At 42.9% G+C, this 10,000-nt stretch overlaps 1 protein-coding gene across 1 annotated transcript in view; it reads left to right on the top strand.

The window, feature by feature from the left end:
- LOC138957668 (uncharacterized) overlaps positions 1 to 10,000 on the top strand; it is a 17,942-nt gene that overhangs the window by 678 nt on the left and 7,264 nt on the right. Inside the window, exon 1 of the mRNA XM_070328741.1 lies at positions 1 to 267. This exon is cut by the window's left edge and continues 678 nt beyond it. The gene's annotated coding sequence lies outside the window, so the exon portion shown is untranslated. The remainder of the gene's footprint in view (positions 268 to 10,000) is intronic.

Below are 10,000 nucleotides of genomic sequence, written 5' to 3'. Positions count from 1 at the left end.
TGTGTGGAGCGGAACGGATATCGAGCGTGACTGGATTCCTATATCGTGATTGCTGCAATTACTACCACAAAACAGAGCGAAGAACAAGTTAACAGTACTGCCTTGCAGTGAATCTGTGCGCGGAATCTGCTTGTTGAGTTGCACTGACTGATCATTACTCCCAAAGCTTGTCAGTGGCACACGCGCGCGGGAGGGATTACAGTTCTCTACACCGCTACACCGCTACGGCGACTGACTCGACGATCGACTCAGCGGCAGGCACTGAGAGTGAGAAACTTGTGATTGTTTTCAGCTAATGCCTGTGTGTTGTTTGGGATCGTATTATTCGCTCCGTGCCTTGCGGATGCCCGGCTAGGTCAGTGTTGGATATTGTGTGTAGCCCGTTTGTTTGTTTCTTTGTGTTGGATCATAATAGTCAGTCTTTTCGTTACGGACAGGCTTACCAGGAGAGTTTTGCTGCCGTGAGTACGTTTGTCATATTATTCAGTCTGTGATTTACGGACGGACTTACTAGGACTTACCAGGAGAGTTTTGCTGCCGTGTGTGTAGACGTTTAATTATCGTATTTAATCAGTCCGTGCGTTTTTTTCCCCCAAGGACCTAGGACAGTTTTAGTGCCGTGTGTATAGACGTTTATTTGTCGTATTTAATCAGTCCGTGCGTTTTTTTCCCCAAGGACTTAGGACAGTTTTAGTGCCGTGTGTATAGACGTTTGACTGAATATTAATTCAGTAAGTGGGTGGGTTTTTACGAAGGACTTAAAACAGCGTAGTTTTGGTGTCGTGTGTATATAATATATCATATATAGACGTTTAATTGTCATATTATTATATTCAGACGTCCGTGCGGTTTTTTTCTCCCAAGGACTTGGGACAGTGTTGGTACCGTGTGCATGGACGTTTGTTATATTAGTCAGTTTGTGCGTTTGTTCGAAGGACTTTGGACAGTTTTCGTACCGTGTGTATGGACGTTTGTTATATTAGTCAGTTTGTGCGTTTGTTCGAAGGACTTAGGACAGTTTTCGTACCGTGTGTATGGACGTTTGTTATATTAGTCAGTTTGTGCGTTTGTTCGAAGGACTTAGGACAGTTTTCGTACCGTGTGTATGGACGTTTGTTATATTAGTCAGTTTGTGCGTTTGTTCGAAGGACTTAGGACAGTTTTCGTACCGTGTGTATGGACGTTTGTTATATTAGTCAGTTTGTGCGTTTGTTCGAAGGACTTGGGACAGTGTTGGTACCGTGTGCATGGACGTTTGTTATATTAGTCAGTTTGTGCGTTTGTTCGAAGGACTTAGGACAGTTTTCGTACCGTGTGTATGGACGTTTCATTGTATAATTCAGTCTGGTCTTTTTTTCGAAGGACTTGAGACAGTTTTGGTGCCGTCGCTCAGTGTGTGTCAATGTATGTTTGTTAAATATTAGTCAGTTCGTGCGTTTGTTCGATTGTTCGAAGGACTTGGAACAGTTTTGGTGCCGTGTGTATAGACGTTTGTCATCACAATTATTCAGTCTGTGCGTTTGTTCGAAGGACTGACTTGAGACAGTGTTGGTGCCGTGTGTCTGGACGTTTGTTATATATTAGTCAGTTTGTGCGTTTGTTCGAAGGACTTGAGACAGTGTCAATGTCGTGTGTATGGACGTTTGTCATATTATGTTGTCTGTGCGGCGTTTGTTCGAAGGACGAAGGACGTTTGTCATCAATATTAGGCTATTCAATCTGTGCGTTCGTTCGAAGCCGACTTATGTACCGTGTCAGTGTAGACGTTTGTTTCGTCTAATAATTCTGTCTGTCTCTGCGTTCGTTTGACTGGGGTTTCGACTCGATCATATTCATATTTACGCTGTGCCGTTGATGTTAGTGACTTTTTCAGTGTGAGTTGAGTCTGTCTGTCCCAGAATATTTTGGGTTTTCGTCGCTTTTAGTTGTTCTTCTTTTTTTCTGACTGCGTGAAGTTCTTTTGTTTGGATATTTACTGTGTACACGAAGTTATAATCTGTCTGTGTTGTGTTCTTCGCGCACGCGCTACTTTGGAGCAGTATTGATACCAAGCGAAACCTTGTGAAAGTGATTGCCTTGTTGTTGTGAAGCTGACTCGTCTCATCTGTGTTTTGACTGACGATTCGTGGTTGTCGCCTGGATTGTGTATTTTTATGCTATCGTTGTGACGGGTAAGTTACAGAGTGGTTGTTTTTTTTAACTTGTTTCAACACAGAAACTTGTTCAGGGTCGATAAGTATCCTTTTCTGGTTTGTTCAGGAAGCCGGTTTGTCTTCTTATTTCTTCAAACAGAAACAAGGGGTTTTTTTCTTCTTTTTTGTTTCTGCAAGACAAAAACTAGTTCATGGTCGATGTTTTCTTACCCATTTAAACGGAAACCCGTTTAGTGATCCTTGTTTTCTTGTTGTTATCATACGAAAGAAACCAGTTCACAGTTGTGTAGTTTTCAGATTTGTAGTGAAAAATAGAAACCCAGTGATCAGCGTACAAACGACCATGTATGAAGATGTTTTTGTAATAAGGCGATGCGCGCACCACCCGTCACGTGTAGCCCAAATCGACTTCTGTGATGTAAATCTCATGACCACTGAACACCCAGTGGGCATCCAAATCCAGATCCCGAAACTTTATAGGCATGTAATTTAGTATTGTAATATCAGTTTTAAACTTTTGGACGACTCATTATTGACTGGCATTCTTGCGGGTTGGCGTTTTCGTTGATCATAGCTATAGCATTCGCGGATTGTTTTCTCTCTCTCTCTCTCTCTCTCTCTCTCTCTCTCTCTCTCTCTCTCTCTCTCTCTCTCTCTCTCTCTCTCTCTCTCTCTCTGAGGTAAAGAAACAAAGGGATTGTTCACAAGAGAAAGAATGAATCTTTAAAAGAATGTAAACATCACTTCAGTCATGTGCTCAAGAACTGAACGACGCCGATGCACTCTAGCTTTTCCCCACTCAGTAAAGTCAGTTCAGTTGGAAGACAAAACATCGACACAGCTGACATGTTCGCTATTCTTTTGCAAAGCCTAGTGGCGCCTCAACAAAAATTGCACTTGGATACAGTGTTGCGTTTTCATTGACGAGAGAGAGAGAGAGGGGGCAGGGAGAGAGGGAGAGGGAGAGAGAGAGAGAGGGAGAGAGAGAGAGATATAAATGAAAACAGTCAAGGTGCACTGGCTTAATCATACAGTCCACCTTGGGCGAACTGGATATTCAATGTGAAATGTTCTACAGTCTGATCAGTTTCACAAGCTTTCGCTGTCGATTTATTTTTCAGCTCCATTCAGTTGTGTGTGTGTGGGTATGGGTGTTTTGTCATCTTCCTCCTCCAACTACTTTCTCTCACTAATTACGTTCGTTTGAGCCTTGACATATCACGTCGCCGTGTCCAATATAAACTGAGATTTTCGGTTTTTATAATCTCTATTTTGAGGCATGCTGTCGAGTCATAACACATTGATTCTCTCCCCTTGGTTAATTCAAACCTAATGCTACCGTCCTTCCCATCTTATGATGGACCACAGACCACGGACCTATCCAGGCTTTCACATGGAATAAGAGCATTACAGGCATGGACAACCTATAGCATGTCTGCGGGTTTTTTTTTTTTTTTTTTTTTTTTGTTTTTTTTTTTGCAGTGTGACTTTTTTTTTTTAGAATAAAACAAATATAATCCATTTTGTTTAACGTACACCTCAGCCAATCTGCAACAAAATGTAAAACAATCCCAATCGTCTTGGACTCGTCGGCATTATACTTGTCTCGTCTAAATATCGGACCCTATTGTTACGCTGAAAACACAATAGCTGTTAATTATCTCTCTCAGCTACAAATTTAGATAATCTGTCTGCCTTTAGCTTTACCCATGCCTCTCATCACACCGGATACCCAACGAAGCACGCCAACCAATCAGCGGCCCTGTGTCAAAGCTGTGACGTCATCAAGAACACGGTGGGTGTCTCCAGAAAAGTGTCAAATAAGGACAGAAAACTGGTCCAATACGCTCAAATGTTGTTATCGAGAGGTACACAAGACATGCCTTAAAAGGATACATCAAATTAAATTCAGTAATTGGCTATGGATCGAGCTACTAATGCAATTACAAGCGAAGGTGTTGAATTTTGTTTACTAAAATTGTGTTTTATGTGCTTATTACAAAGTTGTTGGGTTTTTTTTTCTTCTTTTTTTCTTCTTTTTTTCCGTCGCGATATAACCTTGAACGGTTGAAAACGACGTTAAACACCAAATAAAGAAAGAAAGAAAAAAGAAAGAAAGAACAAAGTTTTTTGGGACCTGTACGGAAAACATCGTTTGCAATGACATCCTCTCGCTGCTGTACCACAACGTATGACGTCCTCTCGCTGCTGTACCACAACGTATGACGTCCTCTCGCTGCTGTACCACAACGTATGACGTCCTCTCGCTGCTGTACCACAACGTATGACGTCCTCTCGCTGCTGTACCACAACGTTGACGCCGACATCCTCTCGCTGCTGTACCACAACGTATGACGTCCTCTCGCTGCTGTACCACAACGTTGACGCCGACATCCTCTCGCTGCTGTACCACAACGTATGACGTCCTCTCGCTGCTGTACCACAACGTATGACGTCCTCTCGCTGCTGTACCACAACGTATGACGTCCTCTCGCTGCTGTACCACAACGTATGACGTCCTCTCGCTGCTGTACCACAACGTTGACGCCGACATCCTCTCGCTGCTGTACCACAACGTATGACGTCCTCTCGCTGCTGTACCACAACGTATGACGTCCTCTCGCTGCTGTACCACAACGTATGACGTCCTCTCGCTGCTGTACCACAACGTATGACGTCCTCTCGCTGCTGTACCACAACGTATGACGTCCTCTCGCTGCTGTACCACAACGTATGACGTCCTCTCGCTGCTGTACCACAACGTTGACGCCGACGTTGGAAGGATAAGGGCATAATTATCGTTCAAAACTGATCGCTGAAGAAAAGTGGTGATTCGAATCAGCGCCAGCATCATAATCGAGTGGGTAACGCTCAGCGCAGGGAATGGATACCACTCAGCGCCAAAGGAAACACACATTGTAGGTTTATAAAGGGACCTAGATCAAAAACTGTCTCTTATTCTCCCAAGAGCTATACCGTTTGGTTTTGGGGTTAAAACTATGACATCACACACCAGGAACACCTTATAATTATTACACGTACAGTTATTCAAATTTAAAGTGGATCTGTACGTGTTTTGCTGTTGGACATTGATTTCCCCGTGCTTCCTTCTCCAACCTTAACACTAGCTTTGTTTTGATTCCCGGCCCACGCTTCGTCCCTGACATATGTTAGTGTTTGAGTTTTTTTGAGAGAGGAGACTGTTTTGTACTCTGTTATATCACAGAGACAGCATGATGTAGACTGCACGAGTACTTGTGGTGTGGCCGCCCGGCCTTGGATCTGGGTTGGTGAGGAGAGACAGGAACAGGAATTTAACAGACATTTGAACCATTCATGGTTTATCAGAGTTGCGTTGTTGTATGTAGTCAAGCTTCGATCCATTCTTCTTCTTCTTTTGCGTTCGTGGGCTGAAACTACCACGTACACTCGTGTTTATGCACTCGTGTCCATGACGAATGCAAGTGTTTGGAAACTTGCATTCTCCCAGTAAGGTCATATATTGTACTACGTTGCAAGCCCCTGGAGCAATTTTTTGATTGGTGCTTTTGTGAACAAGAAACAATTAACAAGTGGCTCTATCCCATCCCCCCCCCCCCCTTTCCCCGTCGCGATATAACCTTGAACGGTTGAAAACGACGTTAAACACCAAATAAAGAAAGAAAGAAATGTAAGTGTTGTTCGTTCAGTGCAATATACAGGGTGGTAACAAAAAAAACCGCCCTATTTTCGAAGAGAGATTTAGAAAATGTCTTCACCAAACAATAACAGAATCATGGCAAATTATGTCTTGCACATTTGGTTGAAATTGTTTTGTCCTTAGTAGTTGAGAATCTACTCTATCCAGGTTCCTCTTCGTAGAAGAACTGCTGCAACACGAACGTTAAAATTGTCCATGACTCGTCCAATCATGTCATTATCAGCTTGTATGCGCCTGGTTTTCATTATGATGTCGTCCTACAGAGCTGCCAGGGTCTGGGAATTGTTGCCGTATATTTTGTCCTGGGTACCTCCACAGATAGTAGTGGGAGGAGGGGGGGGGGGGGGGGGGGGCGGTTGCGATCAGGGGATTAAGGTGGTCTAGGGAAGTCAGTGCGTCGTGAAACGAACCTATCACCAAGAAAGAGGAGGCTTGATAGAGAATAACTGGATAATGTGTTGCTGTAAGTTTATTGTTACGTTATTTTGTTAGAATGCATGAGTATTTGGTGTTTAAATAGTATGGTTTTATTTATAGCTGAAATGTAAAGCGCGGAGAGCATAGTTTACTGTGGTTCGCGCTATATAAGCTGTCATTATTAGTATTATTATATTATTATATTATCAACTGCTAAGGACAGACCAATTTCTACCCAAACGTGCAAGACATAATTTGCCATCATTCTGCTTTGGTTTTGTGAAGACATTTTCTAAATCTCTCTTTGCAGTCAAAAATGAGGTCCACAAAAAATAGGGCGCTTTTTTTGGACCACCCTGTATATATATACATATTCATCGTAATGGCCCGGTTTTCTCTTCAACTCGGGGTCATCTTCTGCAAGGTGAATACTTCATTTACACCTAACTACCCACTCACACAACTCATAATTCTTCGTTCTCTTTCCCCACCGTCACACGTGTTTTACTTTGCAGCTCATTGTTTCAACTCTTGATGGCTAGTAAGCTATACACGGGGAAGCCTTAATTCAAGGCCCCAAAAATAAGGTTTACTTGTGGTTCATGTTCACAAATGTAATCAAGAGACGGCTGTTTAGTACAATGAGCCCCTCCCCCCTCCCCTTTCCGCTCTTGGGGAAGTCATCAGTGAAGAATAAATCATAACAAAAAAGGATGGACTTAATACCTGCAGCGGCACCTGCGATGTTGCTAGATATAATTGGAATATTAAGGTAGGATTGCACTGAAACAATAACATCCTAGTACTTCCAGTGATTTCTTTTTAATAAAAGGAATAAAGGGAAGTTGAAAAATACTTCTGCAAAAACATGTTTAAACCAATAGCGTGAAAATGAGGCATACAGACGGTATGACACTTAGCATCATACACAAGCAGCCACACACATTCTCACAGAGGCACTTGAAAATGCGCAGATACTTTGCAGGTATTGCCACTGAGAAGCAAATTGTGACCCTCCACCACGAAATGAGTCGCATGTCACCTCGCTCGGTTCTGCGCTAAGGCTTAATATAAGTCCGGGGAGTGTCTGGTAACAGTGTGTGGGTCACCTTAGTCACAGGCTTATAACTCAAACAGTTTTCGCTCTTTTCTAAAACGGTTTTCACCACTGAATAGAGCATACAAATCTCGTTATGAAAATGTAAAAATATAAAAATCATGCAAAGGTGACATGCGACTCATTCCGTGGTGGAGAGTCACCAATGTGAGTAGAAAACTATGAGAGAGTCCTACTTAATACTCTCGGCACGATAGTGGCAGGCAGAGTACACGTTCATCTATCACTTACCACCCACCGACACACTCGGTCACCACACGGTCACCACACGGTCATCATCTTACGGTCATCATCATACATCACCTCCCTCTCCCAGGCACTGTCTGTCTGGAAAAGTATGACGGCTTCCTAGTGCCAAAACCTAAAGTTACCATTAACACGTGGACATTTCTATTATGACGTATTCTGCGTAATTCACAGCGATGAAATTAACCAACAGTGTTAAATACTAACGTTCAACCTGGTCCCCATAGAAGTACAAGCTGACCATAATTAAACATGGTCATCTTATAACAAGGTATTGCTGATCACCTGATAATAAAACAAGACCACCTGGCACCAATAAGTTTTTCATTTGCCAGTGCAAACCTTGAGTTATGATTTTCACGTGGAAATTTCAATTATCACGTGTAATATTGTGCGATATTGTAAACAGAGAGTATGAATGTTCAGTTTGTCATCGGATTACAAGACCACGTGATAACTACAATGTTCGCGGGAAAGCACGGTTCAATCATAATGTTCACTTTCGGCTTTTTTTCATTTTCATTTTCATTACTTTATTGTCCCATCGCTGGGAAATTCGGGTCGCTTCCTCCCAGTGGAAAGCTAGCAGCAACGGAGTCGCGCTACCCAGGTGTCTGCGTGTTTAGGTGTGTTCAGCCACCTGCACTTATGGCAGAATGACCAAGGTCTTTTACGTGCCATTGTGATGACACGGGGGTGGGACATGGCTTCCGTCTCTGGGTCTGCACATAAAGTTGACCCGTGTCCGTCCCGGCCCGAATTCGAACCTGCGACCTTTCGATCACAAGTCCAGTGCTCTATCAACTGAGCTACCGGGCCCCCTGACAGGCCAGGTTGCTTGAGCGCAAACTGACAAGTACACATTATCTTAGAAAGAAGATGGTATAATTGTAGCAATATTTTCCCTAGAAATTAACATTTTGACTCGTGTGAAAATGTAATTAGGTTTTGACCCTAGTAAGCCGTCATAAAAAAAGAGTGAGACTGAGATTGAGAAGAACACGTGTACGTGTCATATCCTTTTTTTTTCTCCCTTTATTTGATGTTTAACGTCGTTTTCAACCACGAAGGTTATATCGCGACGGGGAAAGGGGGGAGATGGGATAGAGCCACTTGTCAATTGTTTCTTGTTCACAAAAGCACTAATCAAAAATTTGCTCCAGGGGCTTGCAACGAAGTACAATGTATTACCTTACTGGGAGAATGCAAGTTTCCAGTACAAAGGACTTAACATTTCTTACATACTGCTTGACTAAAATCTTTAAAAAAAAATTGACTATATTCTATACAAGAAACACTTAACAAGGGTAAAAGGAGAAACAGAATCCGTTAGTCCCCTCTGCTTGTGACTTAACCCCCTTCGTGTGTACACGCAAGCACAAGACCAAGTGCGCACGGAAAAGAACCTGTAATTCCATGTCGGAGTTCGGTGGGTTATGGAAACACAAAAATACCCAGCATGCCTACTCAACGAAAGTGGAATGAAGCGAACTATGCTCTCAGAGTATAGTGTGGGGAACCCAAATGGGCAAATGAGCTCACACGTAACCAGAACATTCTGGAACGCTGAAGAAGAAGAAGCTACCACACTTGCTCGTGATATTGTCTCTGTAGTAGCAAACATTACATATAAGGTAAAACAACATTTGAATTAATATTGTGTATCAACCTTTAAAACTGTCATTGGAGCCGTTTTTCAGGAAATAAACGAATAAAACGTTGCGCTGTTTTGAACCCATTTCAGACTCGACGATTTCAGCAGAACCTACATTGTTTTTTAAATTGCCAACTTATAACTAGACCTCTGCCAGGTATAGGACGCACAGACATGATCAAGAAACGACCAAAGAAAAACTCACAGGAAATATTTTGCTTCTGTCTGTCTTCGTTTGTCAAAAAAACACGAGAACACGATGGAAAATAGCATAGGGAAGCACTAACCTGAGGCTTATTTGCTATCATGCTGCGTGCATAGGGAAGTAAATCTCGTAAAATGTATAGGGATGTGCACCGATATCGTTTACAGCTGTATACAATAAAGTATTCATCAACAAGTCTTGTTAGTGCTTTTTTGGACGGTTTTCTGAGGATACCCACGTTTTTTGATGACGTCACAGCATAGACACAGGGCCGCTGATCGGTTCGTTGGGTATCCGGTGTGCTCATGATTACGAAACCAGCACACGAAACTAGTCCACTGCTCGTAGATAAGTGGTCATACTCCGACAAACAACATACTGATAGGGGACAGCTCTCTCGCTTGACTCGAGAGGGGACAGCTCTCTCGCTTGACTCGAGAGGGGAGTGAGAGCTGAGCCGGGGAGGAGAGAGGTAGGGGCGGGGTGGGGGGAGGGAGGGAGAGAGTGG

The sequence above is a fragment of the Littorina saxatilis genome, unplaced genomic scaffold, assembly GCF_037325665.1.
Source record: "Littorina saxatilis isolate snail1 unplaced genomic scaffold, US_GU_Lsax_2.0 scaffold_1086, whole genome shotgun sequence".
In the NCBI taxonomy this organism is placed as follows: Eukaryota; Metazoa; Mollusca; class Gastropoda; order Littorinimorpha; family Littorinidae; genus Littorina; species Littorina saxatilis.
This window is presented reverse-complemented; position numbering and strand designations above follow the sequence as displayed.